Raw genomic sequence first — 25,667 nt, forward strand, 5'->3', positions numbered from 1 at the left:
AGGTTTCCTGGTTAGGGAAGCTTGTGTCAGTGTTCCGGTGGGTGGAGCTGCATCTCTTCTCTCTGGAGGGCAATGAAGTGTCCAGTAGTGAGGTTTGAGATGTCTATGGGTTTGCTGTTTGGGCAACCTGTGTATTGAAGTTCCAGGTTCTGTTCCTGTGTTGCTGGAGAATTGGCATGGTATGTCTTCCTGTGGAACTTGTTGGCTCTTGGTCGTGCTTGGTTTCAATGTAGGTGTGGACCTTTTTTAGAAGATTTCCTTTTTTTAAAAAAAAAAGAAATTTATTATTTTAATTGTAGGGTAATTACTTTACATTATTGTAATGATTTTGCCATACATTAACATATGTCCACCACAGGTGTACACACGTTCCCTTTCCTGAACCCCTTCCCTTCTGCCAACCCGTACCATCCCTCTGGGTCGTCCCAGTGCACCACCCCCAAGCATCCAGTATCATGCATTGAACCTGGGCTGGAGACCCATTTCATATATGATATTATACATTTTTCAATGCCATTCTCCCAAAACATCCCACCCTCTCACTCTCCCACAGAGTGCAAAAGACTGTTCTATACATCTGTGTCTCTTTTGCTATCTCACATACAGGGTTATCGAAAACTCACATCAATAAATCTACTTTATTTCTGAAATAAAAGTGATTTATCATCCTTCTATGCACACATTCTTAATATTCAGTACTGTTACCCTAGCAGACTTGGTCTACTTGCTTCTGTGCAAACAAATTTATGAATTGACTGTGGGTTTCAGTGTGGAGGGGGGGGGAAGTGCTTATTGTAGGACGAAGCAAGGTGTCTTAGCAGCTGGTGCTTCAAAGACACAAATCCCCAAATACTTTCAGGGGGACTATTTTAATGGCTGAGTGAGGGTGGAACATGGGGTCTGTGATCCATATTCGGACATTCTACTAATGGCCTATTAGTGAGGATATTGGGAGTCCACATCATTGACCATCTAGTTCCAACTATGCACTTACATTTCAGCCTGGTTTGGGCTTTAGCATCTCTAAAATTGTTCACAGGATATTGCTCCGAATGTCAGCGATGGTCCTTGCTGCTGCTGCTGCTAATTCGCTCAGTCGTGTCCGACTCTGTGCGATCCCAAAGATGGCAGCCCACCAGGCTCCCCCATCCCTGGGATTCTCCAGGCAGAACACTGGTGTAGGTTGCCATTTCCTTCTCCACGCTGGCCCTTGAGGAGGGACTAAAGACCCTTGAGTTTGATTAGTGGCTAAATCATTATTATTGTCTATCACTTGATTGTTTTCCTTAGTTTCTGTCTTTTCTAGCTTCTCTGATTAAAATTCCTTTTGAACATGAGGAGGTCTACAATCTCCTACCTCTCTCTCTCGATTTCCAGGCTTTTCAATCTTAAGAAGGGACTGCTTAGTACAATAAAGGAAAACAAGTCTTGGACTTAGAGCTCGATCTTAAATATGACAGAAAATCTCAGTGCAGGTTCCGTTTCTTTTTCAGGTTTCCCAGCTCTTGGAGTGATTAAGTCAGCAACAACTTTGGATCTTTCCTGTTGAGATGGAGTATGGAGGTGGAAATAATTCTAAAATCTAGGCTTGCTATCAACAGTTTATGATATGAAAACATATCTCTATTTTATATATAATATATATATATATATGTCTATGTTAGTATTTTTTCATTAAACTGGACAAACATTTGAAAATTGGTCTATATTTATGAAAAGGAGAGAGGTGAGTGATATAAAAGAGTCCTCATATGTTACATGCAGCCAAGGAAACAGATTTTGAAGTATTTCAACTTACATAATATTCAACAATCGAGTAGAATTTGAATCATTCTACATTTGGGTTTTATTGTTTTCCCATTTCTATTACACCTAACATGAATTAAAAGCTAATGTTTATTACAATTCTCTTTCTGAAAGCTATGACTTGCACGTAATCTAGATGCACATCAGCAGATGAAAATATAAGGAAGTTGTGCTATATATTCAAATATAATATTACTTAGCTACAGAAAAACACATGTTAGTGTCACTTTTGGTAAGGCAGTTCAACCTGCAGCCTATTATTCAGAGCAAAAAAAAAAAGTTAGAAAGAGAAAGGCAAATATTGTTTATTAATGCGTACAAATGGGATTTAGGAAGACAGTAACAATGATTCTGCATGAAGGCCAGTAAAAAAGATCCACATATAAAGAACAGACTCTGAGACTCAATGGGAGAGTTCAAGGATGGGATGATTGGAGAAATTAGCATTGAAACAGGTACATTACCATACATAAAAGAGATGACCAGTGCAAGTTCAATGCATGAAAGATGCATCCAACCCTTGTGCTGTGGACGAACCCAGAAGCGTGGGGTAATAAATGAGGTTTGAGTTGTGTTCAGGATAGGGGGACGCATGTATCCATGCGGCTGATTCATGTTGATGTATATGTCAAAAACTATCACAGTAATACACAATAATTCTATTCCAATTAAATCATTTTTTAAAAGAAATATGAAGAAATACAAAAAGAATGCATTCAGAAATAACAGGGACATGCTCCAGAATACAACCTCAACAGTTGTTTCATATCTCTTCAAGAAAGCGGGCTTAGGAGGGGCAGAACATGTGTGCTGGTATAAAAGCTGAAAGTCGAAGAAGATAAGCTTGAGATTGCAACTATGCAGTTGCAGCATGACCTCAGTATCATAGTCTAAATAGTGAAAGACGCATGCGGCACAATGCAAGCTTAGTAGATCGGCATGACTACTGTGGAGCTTAGGCTGAGTAGGAGTTCAATGCATGCACTTGAGCATCCTTTCAGGAGTGACGGTACGTATGTTTCAGAGTGAAGATAAAGAGATGCAGCGAAAGTGCTCTAAAATGGTGGACAAATACTTGTAAGAAGGAAGGTTCAGAGTGGAAGCTCAGTATTTGCTATAGACTTAGACTTAAGTTGAAGACAGTAGGGAAGACCACTCGATGATTCAGGTTTGACCTAAATCAGATCCCTTATGATGGTACAGTGGACAAGAGAAAATATTTAAGGGATTAGGCATAATATAGTGTTTGAAGAAGTACATTTGGAGGTTCATGACATTGTAGAGGAGGCAGTGATGAAGACCATCCCCAAGAACATGAATGCAAAAAGGCAAAATGGTTGTCTGAGGAGGCCTTACAAATAACTGAGAAAGGAATAGAAACAAAAGGCAAAGGAGAAAAGGGAAGATATACCCATATGAATAGAGTGCACCAAAGAATAGCAAAGAGCGATAAGAAAGCCTTCCTCGGTGATGAGTGCAAAAAATAGAGGAAAGCAACAGAATGGGAAAGAGTAGAGATCTCTTCAAGAAAATTAGAGATACCAAGGGAACATTTCATGCAAAGGTGGATACAGTAAAGGACAGAGATTGTATGGACTGAACAGAAGCAGAAGATATTAAGAAGAGGTAGCAAAAATCGATACCGCAAAGATTGAAGAACTATGCAGAAAAGATCTCCATGATCCAGATAATCATCATGATCTAATCACTCACCTAGAGCCAAACATCCTGGAATGTGAGGTCAAGCGGGCCGCAAGAGGCATCAATAGAAAGAAAGCTAGCGGAGATAGAGAACTCCACTTGAGTGATTTCAAATCCTAATAGATAGTGAGTTTTATGAAAGTGCTGAACTCAATATGCAAGCAAATCTGGAAAACTCAGCAGTGGCTACAAGACTGGAAAAAATCAGTTGTTCCAGTATATGCATTTTAGAGCTTCTTCTCTGTAGTGGTGAAATGTGTTCCACACAGAGTTAGACAGGACTGAAGCAATCCTGTGCAAATAGTTGCACGATTTGTTTTTTTAACCAGTAGCAGCTTTTTTCCAATGAGAGTTAACTGTGAAAGTGGAGCAGCTGCTTGGCTTTGAGGGACACAGGTGGTGTCAAACGGGCAGGGTGCAGGGACACAGACTGACTACACCACAGGAGTTAGGGCCCTATCAGAGCCTTTTTTTTTTCTTTTTTGAGCCCTTGTATCCGGTGATAAGAAGGCGTCTTTGGCCAGTCTTCTCCCTAGTTCCACCTATTCAGCCACTCAGAAGGCTTCCTTGCCTGGGATCCTTCTCTGTCGTTCAATGGGTCAGCACATAGAGCGAATTTCCTGGCTGGGGTCCTCCTGTGTAAATCAGTGCATCCGACACTTAAAGGAGCATCCTGAGTGGGATTCTACTCTAGTATGGTGCATCAGGCACTTAATGGATGACCCTGCGTGGTGTCCTGCTCTGCATTTCAGTGTGTTCAGCATTTGAAGGGTCAACCTCATTATTGTAGTAACTACTGATGCTAGCATGTGGGAGAGAGAGGCTATGGTGATTGCTCCACCCCCGACATGTGACTCGGTGTTATGGCCTTGCTTTCATGGCTGCCTAGCTTTCCTCCACAGGCATACCCTACCACAGTGTCCTCCTTCAAACCCCCTCTCTCCATCTCTCCCCAGGAAACAGCAGCCCTCCCCATGAATTGCCGCAAAGTCCCTAAACTGCAGGTGCCAGCCACGGGGCCTTTCAGGGGATGGATGTCCTTGTACGGGGTATGTACAGCTGCAGCAAGGACCCTCTGCTTCTCATTGCACCCAGCTTTCCACAGATCAGCTGTTTCACTCTCAGCTTTAAATGTCTATTCTACACTTCAGACGATTGACCCAATGTAGTATTGGACCACAGCTTCAGTTCCTTCCCCCACTCAGGGCAGATCCAGTCCTACTAACACTCCTGATTTTTCCCCCAGTTCTTTTCCCCGACTGAGTTTTGCGTGGTTCTATATATTCTTTGCCTCTTGTAAGGTACTCCTGTCTACTTTCCGGTAATGTTCTGATTACTCTTCTGTGTCTGAAGGTGTATGCCTGATGTATCCATGGAGAGATGTACTCCACATCCACTTATAGCTCCACCATCTTGTTCTCTCATCTCACGAGAGTTTTAGAGCACAGAATCCACCGTGGTAGTAGGTGTGGCTATAAAATGTGAGTTCAGATATACTCTTGAGGGCAAGCTCAGTGATTTTAGCACAGCTGATCTAAAGCGTGGATTTAGTGTTGGCCAGACATATGCTTCAAATGTTAAGAAAATTATGTATGGTGTGCCAATTCTAGAGCACAAGGTCAGTGTTTGTGTACCATTTCCTGTAGAATGCAAGTTCACTTGGGGAAAGAGGTATGCTCCGCAATGCAACTGAGCAGTTTTAGACATCTTGTGGTAGAGTACATGCTCAATAGTGGCAGGAACTGTGCTCTAGTGTGCATTCAGCAGTGGCTGCACGCATGTTGCCAGTGCCAATGGGATGGCTTCAGACAGCCTGCTCTAAAGTGTAAGCACACTAGTGGCAGAACGTGTGCTGCGGATTGCGAGCTAAGCTGTTTCAGTACTTCCAGGCTAGAGCAGAGATGCAGTAGTGAGGCATGCAGGCTCCAAAGTGTCACACCCGCTCTAGAGCACAGATTTAGTAGTGGTGGGGAGAATCGGCAAAAGCACCATCTCAGGAGATGAAGCACGTGTTCTCGAAAGCCAAGATTCAGGATGTGAAGCATGCCTGCTCTAGATCATGGGTCTGTATTAAGAGGGGTATGCCTAAAGTGTGTTTCACTGTTGAGAGGCATGCTGAAGAGCTAAGTTCAGCAGATGTAGCATGCCTGCTCTACATGTGCTTCAGAGTGTTGTCTCAGGAGTTGGTGCCCTTGCTCAAGAGTGCAGACTGCAGAGGGACATGTTCTCTTGAAAGCTGGGTTTTTTTTTTTGGTTGCATATCCAGAGATCCAATTCAGAAAATGTGATATACCTGCTCTGCCACACAAGCTCAGTAGCGGGAAGACAAGCCCTCAACAGTGCAAGCGCAAGGGTTGTGGCATATGTGTATGGTGACGCACGATCAATTGAGGCAGGACATATGAAGTATACACCAGGTCTGTAGTGGTGGCACGTCATCCACAGATATACAGGTACACTACTCACAGCTTGCACAGTCTAGAGTGCTGGGTGACTAGCAGCAAAATGGCTGGTATAAAATGCCACGGGGGTAATTGTTGCACACATCTTCTCGAGCAATATCTCAAGGAAGTTAAGATAACACTTCAGAATTCAAGGTCACTAGTGGTCACACAGTTGATCTAGAATGACGGTTCACTCGTGGAGACGATATGTGTTTTAGAAAGCAGCCTCCTGGAGTAGGTGCTCCAGAGTGCAGGAAGAAGCGTGGGGAACATATGCAACAGAGGGCAAGCCAAGTCATTGGCAATTTTCAGCTGCAGAGTGTAGGCTCACAGGTTTAAGCACTCAGGCCATCGAGCAAGATTAGTAGTAGTGGAACTCATGCTCTGTAACGCAGGCTCAGCAGTGATAAAGGAGTGTACCAGGGTGCAATATCAGTAGCTGAAGCATGAATATTTGGGGGCCTGGGCTTACAAGTGGCAAGACACAGGCTTCCGAGTCTGAAATTAGTAATGGCCACACATAGGCTCTAGACCACATGCTCACTAGCTGTGCCATGCCTGCTTAGTGTAAGGACTCAGAAGTGACAAGTGTGCTGCAGTGCTAGGATTTATACTGCTGGGATGCATGATTCAGTGTGCAGTTGTGTAGTTCAGGCATTCTTACTCTACAGCACAGTCTCCGTAGTGTCAGAACACTGGCTCTTGAAGGCACACGCAGTCACGATGGAAGATATGCTTCTGAGTAAACCTCAGAAGCGCAAAACCCATGATGAAATGTGCTCACTCTGTATTCATGAGATCTGTACCCCCAGCTGCACGTTCAGTTACTTTGGCATGTGTGCAACTAGAGCATGTTCTCAGCAGAGCCCGGATGCCTGCACTTGAGCTCATGCTCAGGAGAGGTGTACCATGTCCTCCAGTGTTTAAAATCACTCTGTCTACAGGAGTTCTGGCTCAGTTGTGTCCAGAAGGAAACTTCAGAGTGCAAGTTCAGTAACTATTTAGGCACACCTGAACTACAGTGCAGGTTGAGTAGTGGCCTGACTTACCTATAAAGCAACAAGCTAATGATTGTGATGTTCATGCTTCAGAGTGAAAGTTCAGCTGGTGATGAACTCTTGTTCTGGAAGGCAATTTCAGTAGTGCAGGGATGCAGAATCCAGAGCGTAATACACCAAAAGTGTATGTGAGTTTACAACAGGCATGTTTTAGGGACAGGCTCAGTAGTGGTAGGCCATATCCTAAAGAACCCGGGTTTAGGAGTGATGGGATGTATGCTCTACTGTGCAGTCTCAGTGACAGCAATGCACTTGTTCTAAAGCTTGTTAATAGTCTCAATAGTGGCAGAAAGGGTGATCCAGATTGGAAACTAAGTAGCTCCTGCGAGCGTTCTCTAGATAGCGGCCTCAGTATCAACAAGCGCGTATTCCAGAGGGCAAGCTCAGTGTTTGTAGCATGTATGGTTTGACATAAGAGAAGGAAATGGCAACTCACCCCAATATTCTTGCCTGGAGAATCCCGTGGACAGAGGGGCGTCGTGGGCTACTGTCCATAGGTTCGCACGGAGTCGGATAAGACTAAAGCGACATAGCATGCATGCATGCATTGGAGAAGGAAGTGGAAACGCACTCCAGTATTCTTGCCCCAAGAATCCCAGGGTCAGGGGAGCCTGGTGGGCTGGTAATCTATGTGGTCACACAGAGTCGGACACGACTGAAGTGACTTAGCAGCAGCAGCAGCAGTGGTTTCAAATCAGGGGTCAGTAACTGTGAAAAGTTTCTTGCATTTTCAGTCGTTGCCGCATGCCAGGTCCGGAGTGCAGACGCACGTGGTTGTGATACTTATGCTCTAGAGTTGTAATGTATGTGCCAGAGTGCAAGCTAAGTAGTGCACCTGTCCTAATTCAATTCTTAGTAAAAGCAGAATGCAAACTCGTGCTTTCAACCTCAGTAGTTGCTGCATGCATCATCAGAAGTAGTGGTGCATACACTCATTTGATCTCTGGTTCCTCTGACTTGTCCAAAACCAGCTTGAACATCTGGAAGTTTATGGTTCGTGTATTGCTGAAGCTTGGCTTGGATATTTTTGTGCATTACTCTACTAGCGTGTGAGATGAGTGCAATTGTGCAGTAGTTTGAGCATTCTTTGGCATTGCCTTTGTTTGGGATTGGAATGAAGACTGACCTTTCCCAGTCCTGAGCCGCTGCTTAGTTTTTTAAATTTGCTGACATATTGAGTGAAGCACTTCCGCAGCATAATCGTTTAGGATTTCAAATAGCTCAACTGGAATTCTATCACTTCCACTCACTTTGTTCATAGTGATGCTTCTTAAGGCCCACTTGACTTCACATTCCAAGTATCTGGATGTAGGTGAGTGATCACATCGTCATGATTATTTGGGTTGTGAAGATCTTTGATGTACAGTTCTTCTGTGTGTTCTTTGCCACCTCGTCTTAATACCTATTGCTTCTGTTAGGTCCGTACCATTTATGTCCCTAATAGTGCCCATCTTTGCATGAAATGCCCCCTTGGTATCTCCGGTTTTCTTGAAGAAATCTTTAGTCTTCCCCATTGCATTGCTTTGCTTTATTGCTTTGCTTTATTTCTTGGCACTGATCACCGAGGAAGGCTTTCTTCTCTCTCCTTGGAACTCTGTGTTCAGATGGCTATATCTTTCCTCCTCTCCTTTGGCTTCATTTCTCTTCATTTCACAGCTAATTGTAAGGCCTCCTCCGGCAGCCATTTTGCCTTTTCGCGTGTCTTTTTTCTTGGGAATGGTCTTGATCCCTGTCTCCTGTACAATGTCATGAACCTCCGTCCATAGTTCATCAGGCATTCTAGCAGATCTAGTCCCTTACATGTATTTCTCACTTACACTGTGTAATCATAAGGGATTTGAGATAGGTCATTCCTGAATGGTTTAGTGGTTTGTTCCTGCTTTCTTCAATTTAAGTCTGAATTTGGCAATACAGATTTCATGATCTGAGCTGCAGTCAGCCTCTGGTCTTGTTTTTTGCTGTCTAGGAAGACTAAGCATCTTTTCATTTCATGGCTGCAGTCACTATCTTCAGTGATTTTGGAGCCTCCCCCCCCCCCGAAAAAAAAAAAAAAAAAACAGTCTGCCACCATTTCCACTGTTTTCCCATCTATTTGTCATGAACTGATGGGACAGGATGCCATCTCAGGTTTCCTTATTTAGAGCTTTAAGCCTACTTCTTCACTTTCCTCTTTCACTTTCATCAAGAGACTCTTCAGTTCCTCTTTAGTTTCTGCCATAAGGGGGGTGTCATCTACATATCTGAAGTTTTTGACATTTCTCCTGGCAGTCTTGATTCCCGTTTGCATTTCTTCCAATCTCACATTTCTCTGCATAGAAGTTAAATAAGCAGAGTGACAATATATACCCTTGAGGTGCTGCTTTTCCTATTTGGAACCAGTCTGTTATTCAATGTCCAGTTCTAACTGTTGCTTCCTGAACTGTATACAGGCTTCTCAAGAGGCAGATCTGGTGGTGTGGTACTACCGTCTCTTTCAGAATTTTCCACAGTTTATTTTGATCCGTACACTCAAAGGCTTTGGCATACTCAATAAAGCAGAACTAGATGTTTTTCTGGAACTTGCTTGCTTTTTTGTGAAGATCCAGCAGATGTTGGGAATTTGATCTTTGGTTCCTCTGTATTTTCTAAAACAAGATTGAATATCTGGAAGTTCATGGTTCACATATTGCTGAAGCCTGGCTTGGAGAATTTTGAGCATTTCTTTGTTAGCATGTGAGATGAGTAAAATTGCATGGTAGTTTGAGCATTCGTTGGCATTGCCTTTTTCGAGACTGGAATGACAACTGACCATTTCCAACTGAGCCACAGCTGAGATTTTCAAATTTCTTGTCTTATTGAGTACATCACTTTCACAGCATCGTCTTCGAGGATTTGAAGTAGCTCATCTGGAATCGAAGCCATAATAGAGCCTTCTAAGTCCCTAATGGACACTGCATGGACTCTCAGAACAAGTGAGATCAACAGCCATCCTCTTTAACAACAACAACAGAAAGTTCTCTCAACAAGAAAACTTACACAAGCCACTGGTCCCACCACATTCACTTGGAGGAGACCACCCAATTAATAGCAATGATGGCCCTCCGGTGTGCAGAAAATAGACCTCGAAGACAGTCATCGAAACAACATGAAAAGGCAGAGACATATCCAGCAGATGAAGGAATACAATGAAAATCAACAAACCAGTGAAAGAGGAGGAGGTAGGAAGTCTACAGGAAAAACAGTTCAGCACAAAAATAGTCAATGTCTTGGAAACAAATGGATCGACAGATAAATAGACTTCAGGCATGGATTGAGAAGATGAAAGGGGTGTTTTAAATGGACCTGGAAGAAATCATGAGTAGTCAATCAATAATGAGCGATGACATAACTGAGATAGAAATCACTCTGGACAACAGGAACAGTACTGTAACTGAGGCAGAAGAAAGACTAAGTGAGCTGGAAGATCGGATATGGGAAATAAATGAAGCAGAGCAGGAAAAAAAAAGAAAGAGAGAAATGAAGACAATCACAGAGACCTATGGGACAATGTTAAATGCCCCCATATTTAAATCATAGGTTTCTCAGAGAAAGAAGACAAAAGGAAAGGGCATGAGAAAATATTTGAGGAGGAAATAGTTAAAAACATCCCTGAAATGGAAAAAAAAAAATAAAAAAACAGACACCTAAGATGAAAAATTCCAGTGTGTCCCACAGGGGTAAAATCAAGACACAACATGTCAAAACACACATTAATCAAAATGAAAACAAACAAATAAATATACAGAATGAACAAATATTCAAGGTAACAAAGGAATCACAACAAATAACATAGAAGGGAATCCCCATAAGGATAACAGCTGATCTTACTATAGAAACTCTTCAGCTTAGAAGGGAATGGCAGGATGTACCTAAAGTGCTGAGAGGCAAAAGCCTAAAGCCAAAATTACTCTATCCAACAAGGATAGTATTCTCATTCAAAAGACAAAACAAGAGCTTTACAGACAAACAAAAGCAGTTAGTGTTCAGAACCACCAAACCAGCACTTCAGCAAATGCTGAAGGATCTTTTCTAGATAGGAAACAGAAAAGCTTATAAAAACAAAGCCACAAAATATATAGTAAATGGTAAGAAGATCATACTTATCAACAACTACCTTAAACAGAAATGGGCTAAATGCTCCAACGAAAAGGCAAAGACTGGGTGAATGCATACAAGAATATACTGTCTGCAAGAAAACCACCTCATACCTAGGGACACATGCAGCCTGAAAGTGATGGCCAGGAAAAAGCTATCTTGTGAAAATGGAGAGCAAAAGTGGGAGGAGCGATATTCATATCAGATAAATGGACTTTACCTAAAGACCACTATAGGAGACAAAGAAAGTTGCATTACAGAACATTCAAGGCATCAATCCAAGAAGAAGCTACATGCACCCAATGTAGGAGCACCTCAATACAAGAGGCAAATGCCAACAACTAGTAGAGCAGAAATAGACACTAACCAATAGTATTGGGTGATTTTAATACTTCACTCATAACATGAACAGATCATCCAGACAGAAAATGAAATAAGGGAAACTCAGGTTTTAGAAGATACATTAGACCAGTTTGAGCTAATTGATATCTACAGGTCATCCCACCGCCAAAGAACAGATTTCACCTGTTTCTCCTTTTTTTCTCCTTTTTCTCACGTGCAAATGGAACATTATCTTAGGACAGATCACACCCAAGGTTAGATCACATCTAACCTTAATAAACTTCAAGATATTATACTATTTGCAAGCATAATTTCTGATCACAATGTTGTTCGATCAGATATCAACCACAGGAAAACGACAACAACAACAACAACTAGAGGAAACACAAAAAATTTGGAGGCTAAAACCACCAAAATTCACATTTGAATTCAACAAAATCCAAAACTTTTATGAAAAAACAAACAAACAAACAAACCTCTGCCAAAGTAGTCATAGGTGGAACATACCTCAACATAATGAAAGCCAAATATGACAAAACCATTGTAAACATTATTGTCAATAATGAAAAGCTGAAAAAATTTCCTTTAAAAGTCAGCACGAAGACAATGTGCCCACACTCATCAGTACTCGTTCTGGGAATTCTAGCCACAGTTTTCAAAGAAGAAAAAGATATGAACAGAATCCTCATTTGAAAAGAAGAGGTATAACTGTCTATTTGCACATGCTATTACCCTTTACAAAGAAAACCCAAGAGATGCCACCAGAAAATTCCTGGAGTTTATCAATGAATACAGTAAACGTGCAGGGTATAAAACTAATACACAGAAACCCTTATAGTCCTACACATTCACAATGAAAAATCAGAAAGAGAAATGAAGGAACAATCCTGTTCCCCATTGCAATGAAAGGAATAAAACAACTAGAAATAAGTTTGCATAAAGAGACAAAGGACGTCCCCGATGGCTCAATTGGTAAAGAAGCTGCCTGCAATGCAGGAGACTCCTGTTTGGTTCCTGGGTCACGAAGACCCCCTGAAGAAGGGATAGGCTAGCCACTATGGTGTTCTTGGGCTTCCCTTGTGGCCCCAGCTGGTGACAAATCCTCCTGCAATGTGTGAGACCTGCATTTGAGGACTGGGTTGGGAAGATCCTCTGGAGAAGGGAAAGCTACCCATTCCAGTATTCTGGCGTGGAGAATTTCAAATTCCATACACTGTATAGCCCACGGGATTGCTAAGAGTCAGACGTGACTGAGCAACTTTCACTTTCCCAGAAGGATGAAAGAAAGCACTGAGGAAAGAAATCAAAACATATATAGATGGAGACAGATATCATGTTCTTGGATTGGACTAACTGATAGAGTTAAAATCAATATACCAGCCAAAACAATCAATAGATTCAATACAATACCTCTCAAACTACCGACAGTATTTTTCATAAACTAGAACAAATTATTTTACGATTTGCATGGAAACACATAAGACCTCGAAGAGCCAAAGCAGTTTTGAGAAAGAAGAATGGAACGAGAGGAGTCAAATTTTCTAGCTTCAGACTACACTACGAAGATATCAAGAGAGTATGAAACTTGCACAAATATAGAAATATAGACCAATGGAAAACAAATATGAAGTCCAATGATAGATTCCTGCCCCCATTATCTTTGATGATGCAGGCAAAAATGCGCAACAGAAAAAGACATTTTCTTCAAAAAAGTGTTATGGGAAAAGTGGAGAGCTCTGTGTAGAAGCTAGAATGCTATCTGACATCATGTTCAAAAATAAACTCAAAATGGATTACAGGTGGAAAAGTAAGACCAGAAAATATACCACCCTCAGAGTACAATATAGGTATAACCACCACAAAATAAGTCACAGCAAGGTCCTCTGTGGCCCATTGCCTAAAGGAAATAAAAATGTTTGAAAAAAGGAACCTAATTAAACTCTATAGCTTTTGTACATTGAAGGAAACTATAATTAAGGTGAATATGTAGCTTCAGAATTGGGAGAAAATAAGAGCAACTCTGAGTGAACTCCAGGAGTTGGCGATGGACAGGGAGGCCTGGGGTGCTGCCATTCACAGCGTCGCAAAGAGACGGACACGACTGAGCGACTGAACTGAACTGAACTGAATAGCAACTGAAAAGCTAACAAAAAATTTGTCTCCAAAATATGCAAGGTGCTCACGCATCTCAATACTCAGCTACAAATACTACTCAGCAAAACAAACCACCAATCAAAACATAGGTAAAAGCCCTCTGCAAAGAAGATACACAGATTACTAAGAGACACAGAAACGTTGCTCAGCATCACTCATTATAAGAGAAATGCAAAGCAAAACCACATTGAGGTATCATTTCACACTGGTCAGATTGGCCATCATTAAAATGTCTACAATATAACTGCTGGAGAGGGTGTGGAGAAAAGGGAACCTTTTTACACTGTGGATGGGAATGCAAACTGGTACAACCATTATGGAGACTCCTTAGAAAGTTGGAAAGAGAAATACCATATGACCCAGCGATCCCGCTCTTAGGCATGAACTTCAAGGAAACGAGAATGGTAAGAAACAGTACTCCAACGTTTATTGAAGCACTGTTTGCAATACCACGGATGTGAAAGTGACCACGAGGTCCATCAGCAGATGAATGGTTAAGGAAGTTTTGCTACATATACATATGAAGTATTACTCAGGTATAAGAAGTCATGCATTTGAGTCAGTTCTAATGAGTGGGAAGAGCACGAAACCTATTACACAGAATGAAGGAACTAAGAAAGAGAGAGACAAAACTGTATATTAATGCACAGATGTGGAATTTAGAAAGATGGGCTCTACGCAGGCAAGGAGAAGAGACAAGGATCTCAAGAACAGACGTTTGACTCAGTGGGAGAAGGTGAAGGTGGGATGCCTTGAGAAAAGCGCACTTAAATGGGTACGGTACCATATGTAAAAAATAGAAGACCAGTGTGAGGTTTTACAACATGGGTGATATGGGATACCCATGTCACAACTTCTGAACTTGCAATCTAATGCACGCATCAGCCACCAAGGAGCCCTCATTCTAGTGCACGTCGTGCACATTCTGAGCTTGCCGCCTCCAGCTCTCCTTTTACCCCTTCTGACATCACGATCCAGGGTAGGCTGTGGTAACTGCTGGATTTGCACTTTAGGGGAGGCATCACAAACTTACTAAGCCCGCATTCTAGTGCAAGCATGCTGCGTCTTGAACCGGAACTCTGGAGCAGGCATCTTGCCACTGATAATACTGTTCATCATCAGCTAGTGTTTCACTGTCATGACATGTTCCCATTGCTTCTTCATCTCTGGTCATCACTCTGTGTCGCTTACCACCATCCAGTGTTTCTCTCAGTTCTGTAACCTGTTTCGAGTGCTTGTTCAACTCACTCCGGGAAAAACATATCTAGTATTCAGTGCTGTGGCAGGTTCAGTGTTTCTTCATCCTCCCCTAGTTAAACACCTAGTAGTTTACCACCCTTAGTGTTTCATTTTGTGACGGGCTTCTATCCACTCCAGGTCTAACACACTCAGTAGATTATCATCATCCAATGTCTTAACTGCGGAACATCCCACAAGTCTTCTTAACGCACCCCATGTCAAACGTACCCAGTAGCTTATCACTATCCCATGTTTCAGTGCAGAGAGATGATTCAAGCGTTTCTTCATTTCCTCCAGGTAAAGCATACTCAGCAGTTTGTCACCAGTGTTTCACCTGAGACGTGATTCTTCTTCATTTATGTAGTTGGCTGTGCTGGGTCTCAGTTGTGTCACATAAGATATTCCTTGAGACAAGCCAACTCTAACCATGGCATGAAGTCTCGGGAGTGTGAGAACTTCAGTATTTGCAGCTATGCAGGTTTACTTACTCTGTAGCATATGGGATGTTCCTTTCCCAATCGGGGATTGAACCTTCATCCCCTACACTACAAGGTGGATGCTTAACCGCTGGACCACCAGGAGAGGCCCTGTGACATGCTCTAAGTGCCTGCTTTTATGCCTCATATGAAAGAGACACATTGCTTGATGGGAACATATCAGCATCCAGGGTTGCAAAGATTGGACATGCTTCAGGAACTTCTTCATCCACACTGGTCAAATACAAGCAGGTGTTTATCACAATGTAGTGCCATTCCATGTGCTTCTTCGTTGATTACTGGCTGAACGTGTCCAGTAGATTATCATCGTCTACTGTTTCAGAGCAGTGACACCTCGAGTTATTCTTCATGCACCCTGGGTCAAACACATCCTGTTGTGTATCTCCCTCCAGTGTTGCACTGCTGTGACATGCTTTCAGTGTTTCTCCATCCACCCCAGGTCAAACATACTAAGTCGCTTATTATCCACACTTCAGAGAGGAGGTTCAGCCACATCTTTCTCCACCCCAGGTAAAATAGCCTCACCAGCTTATCCCTTGCTGCTTTTCACTGCTGTCACAAGTTCAAGTGCATCTTTATCAAACACACCAGCCGTTTATCACCATCCAGCACTTCCAAGCTGTGACACAAACTGCTGTATCATCCAGACTGGAAAAATACATCCGGTACTTTACTAAAGTCAGTGTTTCAGTGCTATGACGTGATTCAAGTGCCTATTCATCCACTCTCTGCAAAAACACACTCTGTAGTCTATCACCATGCAGTGCTCAGTGCCTTGACAGAGGACATGCTCCGAATGCTTCTTTGTCCACCTGGTGTCAAATACTCAATAGTTTTCCAACATCTGTATCTCAGTACTGTGAATCACTGCGTATGCTCCTTTGTCAATCCTGGCCCGTCACTCCTTGGAGTTTACCACCCTTCAGTGCTTCAGTGCTGTAATATGCTTCATGTGCTTCATCTTCTCCTGAAAAACATACTCATTAGTGTATCATCATCCAATATTCAGTACAGTGATATGCTTCAAGTGCTTACTAGTCCACATCAGTTGAACATTCCCAGCATTTTATCATTAGCCAAGGTTTCAGGGCCGTAACTTGTGGCATTTAGTAGGCGCTTGTTTGATCCCCAGAGGTGAAACTCAACACCTGTTTTTTTGCCATTTATTCTATCAGTGCTGTGACATACTACAGTGCTTTCTTAACTGCTCTGGGTTAATACACACATCCGTTCTTTCAGTGCTGATTAATGCACAAGTGCTTCCGCAACTATCCTCTTTCAAATACATACAGTAGTTTTGGAACTCATGAAAATAAAACTCTTTCACAGTTTCCATTGTGTCCTGATTTATTTGCTATCAAGAGGTGGGACTGGATGACAGGATCTGAATTTATTGCATGTAGAGGTTTAAGTCAACGTTTTAAATCTCCACTTTCATCTCAGCAAAGAGCTCTAATCCCTCGTCTGCTTTCTGTCATGGGCATGTCTGAGTTTATTTATGTTTCTCCCAGCAATTTCGATTCCACTTTGCGCTTCATCCAGTCTGACATTTTGCGTGATATACTGTGCATGTAAGTTAAATAAGTGGCGTGACAACAAGACAGCCTTGACCTACTCTGTTACCAATTCTGAACAACTCCATTGTTCCTGTCTGATTCTGTTACTTCGTGACCTGCATACAGGTTTCTCAGGAGCCAGGTAAAGTGGTCTAGTATACCCACCTCTTTAAGAATTTTCCGCAATTTCTGTGACCCCCACAGTCAAATGCTTTAGCATAGTGAATGAAGCAGAAGTCGGTCATTTTCTGGAACTCCCTGCTTTTTCTATGATCCAATGAATGTTGGCAATTTGATCTCTGGTTCCTCTGCCTTTCGTAATCCAATTTGTACATTTGAAAGTTCTCAGTTCACATACTGTTGAAACCTAGATGGAGGCATTTGGAGCATTACCCAGCCAGCATATGAAGTGAGAACGACTGGGCAGCAGTTCGAGCATGCCTTCACAATGCCCTTTTTTGGGATCAGAGTAAATCTGACCTTTCCCTGTCCTGTGGTCATTGATGAGTTTTCCAAATGTCCTGGCACATTGAGTGCAGCATTTTAACAGCATTATCTTTTACAATTTGAAATAGCTGAGCTTCAAGTCTATCATCTTGACTAGCATTGTTTGTGATATTTCTGCCTAAGATCCACTTGCCTTCACACCCCAGGTTGTCTGCTCTACGTGAGTGATCACACCATTATGGTTATGTGGGTGATTAAGCAGAGAAGGTGATGGCACCCCACTCCAATATTCTTGCCTGGAAAATCCCATGGACAGAGGAGCCTGGTAGTGAGCTGTCCATGGGGTCATGAAGAGCTGGACACGAGAGAAGCGACATAGCAGCAGCAGCAGCAGCAGCGGCAGCAGGTGATTAAGACCTTGCTTTGGTACAGCTCTTCTCGTGTACTCTTGCCAGCACTCCATCACATTTTCTCCTTCTGCTAGGTTCATACCCCTTCTGTCCTGGATTGTGCCCATGTCTCATGAAATATTCCCTTGCAGTCTCTCAGTTTCTGGGCAAGATTTCTCGTCTTTCCTATTCTATTGTTCCCTCTATTTCTTACTGGCATTAAATACACACGATATTATATCCCCATCCAGTGTGTAACTTTAGATATGCTTCAAGGGGTTTTTAATCCACTCCAGAAGAAATTAATGTGACAGCTATCACCATCCATTTTTTCTGTATTGTGACATGTTTTGAGCCTCCTCCATCCCCTCCAGGTAAAACACACCCTGTACATTTTCATCATTCGTTGATGCTGCGCTATTACCGGCCTGAAGGGTCCCTTTGTCTCATTTAGTCAAACACTCCCTGTCGTTTACCACTATCCAGTGTTCCAGTACTGTGGCATGCCTCATGTACTCCTTTATCCTCTCCATATAAAATATGGTAGGTAGCTTATCACAATTCCTGTTTCGGTTCTGTGCTGAGTTTAAAGTCCTTCTTTAGGCCATTCTAGATAAAACGCATTCAGAAGCTTATGATGGTCCCATGTTTTCGTCTGTGCCATGCTCTCAGTTTCTCCTCATTCAACATGTATCAAACAAACCCCGTAGTTTATCATCATCCAGTGTTTCAAGGCTGTTTCCTGCTCAACTGCTTCGTCATTCTCTGCAGAAAATACATAACCAATAATTTATCACAATCCAGTGTGTTAATTCTGGCATATGCTTCAAAAGGTCCTTTGTCCACTCAAGGTTGAGCACACTCTTAGTTTATCACCATCCATTGATTCAGGGCTAGTACATACTTTCATTGATTTTTCAACTACCACAGCTCATCATACACAATGATTTACCATGATCCAGTTTCAGGGTTGTGACAGGCTCCTTGTGCTTCTTTCTATATACAAGATCAAACACAGACCATCTGAAGTGTGAACATACAGTGTTTCAGTCATGAAACCCACTTCAAGGGGTTCTTCACTTACTCCACAACAAATACACCATATAGGTTATCGACATTCATTGTTTCAATGTTGTAGCACATACTAATGGCTGCTTCACTAACTCCAAGTCAAACACCTTCAGTGGTTTGCCACTATCTTGGGTTTCAGATCTGTGACATGCTTCAAGAGCTCCTGAAACTACTCACGGTCAAAGGCACTCTGTAGATTTGTTGTTGCTGGCTGTTATAGGTTGTTCAGTCATTCAGTCATCTCCAACTCTCCAAATCCCATGGACTGCAGTATGTCACGCCTTCTTGCCCTTGACCATCTCCCGGAGCTTGTTCAAACTCAAATCCACTGGGTCGGTGATGCCATCCAAGTATCTGGTCCTCCATCGTCCCCTTCTTCTGCTCCAATCTTTGGCGGCATCAGAGTCTTTGCCAACGAGTTGACTCTTCACATCAGATAGCCATTATATTGGAGCATCTGCCTCAGCATCAGCCCCTCCAGTGAATTTTCAGGATTGATGTCCTTTACAGTTGACTGGATTGATTTCCTTGCAGCCCAAGGGACTCACAAGGGTCTTCTCCAAGACTGTGGTTCAAAAGTATCAATTTCTTAATGTTCAGCCTTCTTTATGGCCTAACTTACATTGTCACATGACTGCTTAAAAAAACACAAATATAGCTCTGACTATATGGACGCTTCTTGGCAAACGGATGCCTCTGCTCTTTAACATGCAGTCTAGGTTTGTCACTGCTTTTCTTCCAAGAAACAAGTGTCATTTAATTTCATAGCTGCAGTCATCACCTGCCATGATTTTGGAGTCCAAGGAAACAGAAGTCTCACTGTTACCATTGTTTTCCCATCTATTTGCCATGAAATAATAGGACACGATGCTAGGATCTTAGTGTTTTGAATGTTGCGTCTTAAGCCAGCTTTTTCACTCTCCTCTTTCACCTGCATCAAGAGGCTCTTTAGTTATTCTTTGCTTGATGCTATATCGGTGGTGTCATCTGCATATCTGAAGTTATTAATATTTCTATTTTTCTCTTAATTTCAGCTTGTGTTTCCTCCAGCCCCACATTTTCCAAGATGTGCTCTGCATATAAGTTAAATCAACAGGGTGACACATGTAGTAGTTTTTTTGTTTGTTTGTTTTTTTCCAATTTCAAACCATCTGTTCTTCTTTACCTGGTTCTCACTGGTTGTTTCTTGACCTGGATAAAGGTCTCTCAGGAGGCATGTAGGTAGTCTGGTATTTCCATGTCTTTAAGAATTTTCTGCAGTTTGTTGTGATCCACACAGTGGATTTTTATCATACTCCATAAAGCAGAAATAGTTTTTTTTTTTTCAATAATATTCTTGCTTTTTCCATGATCCAATGGATGTTGCCAATTTGACCTCTGGTTTCTGTCTTTTCTAAATCCAGTTTGAACATTTGCAGCTTCTAGGTTAATGTGCTGTTAAAGTCTTGCCAGGAGAATTGTGAGCATGTCTTTGTTCGATTCACTTCAGCTGCTCAGTTGTGTATGACTGTTTGTGAGCCCATGGACTACAGCAAATCAGGCCTTCCTGTCCATCACCAACTCCCGCAGTTTACTGAAATTCATGTCCTTTGAGTCGGTGATACCAGCTAACTGTCTCATCCTCTGTCGTCTCCTTCTCCTCCTGCTTTCAATCTTGCCAAACATCAGGGTCTTTTCAAATGAGTCAGCTCTTCACATCAGTTGGCCAAAGTATTGGAGTTTCAGCTTTAACCTCAGTCCTTCTAATGAATATTCGTGATTGATCTCCTTTCGGATGGACTGGTTGGATCTCCTTGCCGTTCAAGGGACTCTCAAGAATCTCCTCCAACAACACAGTTCAAAAGCATCACTTCTTTGGTGCTCAGCTTTCTTTATAGTTCCACTGGTACATCCATACACGCCTACTGGAAAAATCATAATCTTAACTAGGTGGAGCTTTGTTGGCACATTAACATCTCTGCTTTTTAATATGCTGTCTCAGTTCAATTCAGTTCAGCCTGTCCGACTCTTTGCGCCCCCATGAATCGCCACAAGCCAAGCCTCCCTGTCCGTCACCAACTCTCTTAGTTCACTCAGACTCATGTCCATCGAGTCAGTGACGTCATCCAGCTATCTCAGTTGTTCATAAATTGTGTTCAAAGGAGTTAGTGCGTAAAATAATGGCCATTGTGTGATATTTGGAACATCATGTGGTGTTGCCCTTCCTTGGATTTCAAACGAAAAACTGACCTTTTCCAGTCCTGCAGCCACTGCTGAGTTTCCCAAGTTTTCTGGCATACTGAGTGCAGCACTTCAACAATATCATCTTTTAAAATTTGAAATAGCTCAGCTGGTGTTCCATCACCTCCACTATCTTTGTTGGTAGTGATGCTTTCTAAGAGCCACTGGATTTCCCACTCCAAGATGTCTAGCTGTAGGCGAGTGATCACCCCATCATGGTTATCTAGGTCATCGGGAACTTTTTGGATAGTTCTTCTATGTAATCATGCCAACACTCCTTAATATCTTCCACTTCTTTTAGGTTCACACATTTTCGGCCCTTTATTATACACATATGTGCATGAAATACTCCCTTGATACCACTTATTTTCCTGAAGAGATCTCTAGTCTTTCCCAGGCTCTCATTCCCACTCAGTAGTTTAGCAACATTTATTGTTTCATGGATGTGACATGCTTCCAGTGCTTCTTATTCCACTTGAATTCCTACACTCCCAGTAGTGTATCAGAATCCCTTGTGTCACCCCAGGGACCTGCTTTACCTGCTTCTTCGCAACCCCGGATCAAACACATTCAGTACTTTATCCCCGTAGAGTATTCAGTGCATTAACATGCGACACTTTCCGGTGTTTCCTTGTCACCTGGGACTAATCACCCAGTGGTATAAGTGCCATACTCTATTTTAGTGCCGTTACACAGGTCAAGTGCTTCATTTTCTGACGCTAAAACACACTCCTCATCCAGTGTCTTAGTGCAGAGACATGCTTGAGGAGCGTCTTCATCCACCCAGTCAAACACTCCCAGGAGTTTTTCACCATCCAGTGTTCAAGTTCTGTGACATGCTTCAAGTGCTCCTTTGTGTACACGGGGTCAAAGACACCCAGTAGTGTGTCGTTATCCAATGTTTCAGTTATGCAACATGCTTCTGGGTTTCTTCATTCCCTCAGGTCATCACACCAAGTGGTTTCTCACTATCCAGTGTTTCAGGGTTACAGCATGCTTCCAGAGCTTCTTTTTCTCCCTGGGTCAAACATTCCAAGTCTCTTGCCCCGTCCACGTTTGAGTTCTGTGAAATGGATCATGTGCTTCCTGTCCACCCTGAATCAAGCACCCTCAACAGTTTGTCACCATCCAGTGTTTCATGTTGGTGACAAGGTTCAGATACTTCCCCATGCACTCTGGGTCATACACACCCTGTTGTTTATCACCTGTTTCAGGTTTTTGACATGCATCAATTGCTTCTTGCCCATCCTGGATCAAACACACCAGGAGTTTAGCATCATCCAATGTTTCCATACTGTAACATATTTCAAGAATTTTGCCACACACCACTGTTCAGAAGTACCCAACAGTTTATCAGCATCCCATGCCTCAGTTCGAGGACTTGCCTCAAGTGCTTCTTCACAACCCCAGACAAAACATACCCAGTGGATTATCACCATCCACTGTTTCAGTCCTGTAGCATGCTTCATGTGCTTCTTCATCCTCTCTAGGTAAAGCACATGCAGTAGCTTATGACCATTGAATGTTTCCATTTTACGGCAGATTCCAGGACGTTTCCATCCTCACCAGGCCAAACACACTCAAACATTAACACCATCCAATGTTTTACTGTGTGTGACATTCCTCAAGTCTTCCTCATTATCGCAAGTCAAACACATCCATAACATTCACCACCTCCAGTTCCAATGCCAAGATCCACTTCAATGGTGTGTTCATTTTCCCCATTTAAAGGCATTCACTAGGCTATCACCATACAGTGTTGAAGTTCAGTGACATGCCTGCAGTGCTTCTCCGTCCATCCAATGTCAAGCCCAGCTGGTAGTTACTGACCATTTAACGTTTCATTGCATGGCATGCTTCAGTCAAATGTGCCCAAGATTATTTAAAAGAAAAAGGAAAAGAAAGAAAAAAAAATCACTCTTTAAGGGGTGATCAGTTCAGTTGAGTCACTCATTCATGTCCAGCTCTTTGTTATCCCATGAACCGCAGCAAGCCAGACCTCCCTGTCCATCATCAACTCCCATGGGTAACCCAAACCCATGTCCATTGAGTCGGTGATACCATCCATCCATCTCACCTTCTGACGTCCCCTTCTCCTCCTGCCCTCAATCATTTCCAGCAACAAGATGCTTTCAAATGAGCCAGCTCTTCACATCACGGGGCCAAATTATTGGAGTTTCAGCTTCAACATCAGTCCTGTCAATGAACACTAAGGACTGATTTCTTTTAGGATGGGCTGGTTGGATCTCCTAGCAGTCCAAGGGACTCTCAAGAGTCTTCTTAAACACCCAGTTCAAAAGCATCAATACTTCAGTGCTCAGCCTTCTTTATATTCCAAAACTTACATCCACACATGACTACTGGGAAAACCGTAGCGTTGACTAGATGGACCTTTCTTGACAAAGTAAAGCCTCTGTTTTTCAATATGAATATAATAATCAATAATAATCAATCATCAGCAATAGTCAATAATGATAATTAATCATCTAGGTTGGTCATAAGCTTCCTTCTAAGGACAAAGCGTCTTTTAATTTCATGGCTGCAGTCACCATCTGCAGCGATTTTGGAGCCCAGAAGTATAAAGTCATCTTCTGTTTCCACTGTTTCCCACCTATTTGCCATGATGTGGCGGCATCCGATGCCATGATCTTTGTTTTTTGAATGTTGAGCATTAAGCCAACTTATTCACTCTCTCGTGTCACTTTTATCAAGAGGCTCTTTAGTTCTTCACTTTCTGCCATAAGGCTGGTGTCATCGGCATATTTCAGATGATTGATATTTCTCTGTCAATCTTGTTTCCACCTTGAGATTCCTCCAGCCCAGTGTTTCTCGTTATGTAGTGTGTGTAGAAGTTAAATAAGCAAGGTGGCAATTATACAGCCTCGGGGTACTCCTTTTCCTTTTTGGAGCCAGTCTGTTGTTCTATTTCCAGTTCTAATTGTTGCTTCCTGACCTGCATACAAGTTTATCAAGAGGCAAGTCAGGTTGTCTGGTATTCCCTGAAATCTCTTTCAGAATTTCCCAAAGTTTATTGTGATCCACATAGTCAAAGTCTCAATAAAACCGAAGTAGATCTTTTGGAACTCTCTTGGTTTTTCAATGATGCAGCAGATGTTGGCAATTTGATCTTGGTTGCTCTGCCTTTTGGAAAACCAACTCGAATAGCTGGAAGTTCCTGGTTGCTGTATTGCTGAAGCATGGCTTGGATAATTTTGCCCATTAATTTAGTAGCATATGAGATGAGTGCAACTGTGTAGTAGTTGGAGAATTCTTTGGCATTGCCTTTCTTTGGGATTGGAGTGAAAACTGCCCCTTTCCAGTCCTGTGGCCAGTGCTGAATTTTCCACATTTGGTGCCATGTTAAGTGCAACCCTTTCATAGCATGGTCCTTTGGGATTTGAACTAGCTCAACTGGAAATCTATCCCCTCCACTAGCTTTCTTTGTAGTGATGCTTCCTAAGACCCACTTGAGTGTACATTCCTGGATGTCTGGTTCTAGGTGAATGATCACATCATCGTGATTATCTGCGTCATGACTATCTTTTATGTACAGTTCTTCTGTGTATTTTTGCTACCTCTTCTTAATATCTTCTGCTTCTGTTGGGCCCATACGACTTCTGTCCTTTATTCAGCCCATCTTTGCAAGAAATGTTTGCTTGGTATCTCTAAGTTTTTGAGGAGATCCCTAGTCTTTCGCATTCTATTGTTTCCTCTATTTCTTTAGTGCAGTGGGTGTGGCACAATTCAAAGGCTCTCTTCCCACTCAGGTCAGTCATCATCAATAAGTGGTACCAACCAGTGTCCAGTGCTGTGACATATGACCAAGTTCAATTCTTCCTTAACGAAGTGACTAAATAAAACATCCCGGAGTTTATCAATACACAGTGTTCCATGGCTGCCCCTGGATTCGAGTACTTCCTCACCCACTCCAGGTTAACATAGTCCTTTATCACCATCCATTGCTTCAGTACACTGACAGTCTTCAAATGCTTCTACATTAATCCTAGTGTAAAATTTCTAGTAGTTATAAACGGCCAGTGGTTTACTTTGCAGCACGACCCAATGGCTTCTTCATGCGCACTCATACACCAACTCCGTAGTTTGTCGCCATCTAGTGTATACATGAAGTGACATGCTTAAAGAGCTTCCTCATCCACCCCAGATCTAGACAGTCAGTCTGTCGTCTCCATACAAGCGTTTCAGTGCTGTGACATGATTTGAAATGTTGTCTGTGCACACTGAGGCATACACAGCCAGCAGTTCACCATGCTCCAGTGTTTCAGGACTTTGATAAGATTAAATATGTTCTTGGTCCCACTAACGTCAATACACTCACCGTTTATAACCATCTTGTTTCACTGCTGTGACATAATGTCAACTGCTTCTTCATCCATTCCTGTGTCAAACGAACTCAGTAGCTTTTTCCCCATCTAGTGCTAGTGTTCAGTACTATGAAATGATTCTGAAGCCTCTGTGTCCATTCCGGCTCAAACATAGTCCATATTCTCAACCAGTGCTTCAGTGATGTCACATGCTTCAAGTGCTTTCTTCATTCACTCCATATCAAGTACATGCAGTCGTTCATAAGCATGCAATGTTTCAGTTGTGCGACATGCTTCAAATGGTTCTC

The sequence above is a fragment of the Ovis aries genome, chromosome Y (assembly GCF_016772045.2).
Source record: "Ovis aries strain OAR_USU_Benz2616 breed Rambouillet chromosome Y, ARS-UI_Ramb_v3.0, whole genome shotgun sequence".
Lineage (NCBI taxonomy): Eukaryota > Metazoa > Chordata > Mammalia > Artiodactyla > Bovidae > Ovis > Ovis aries.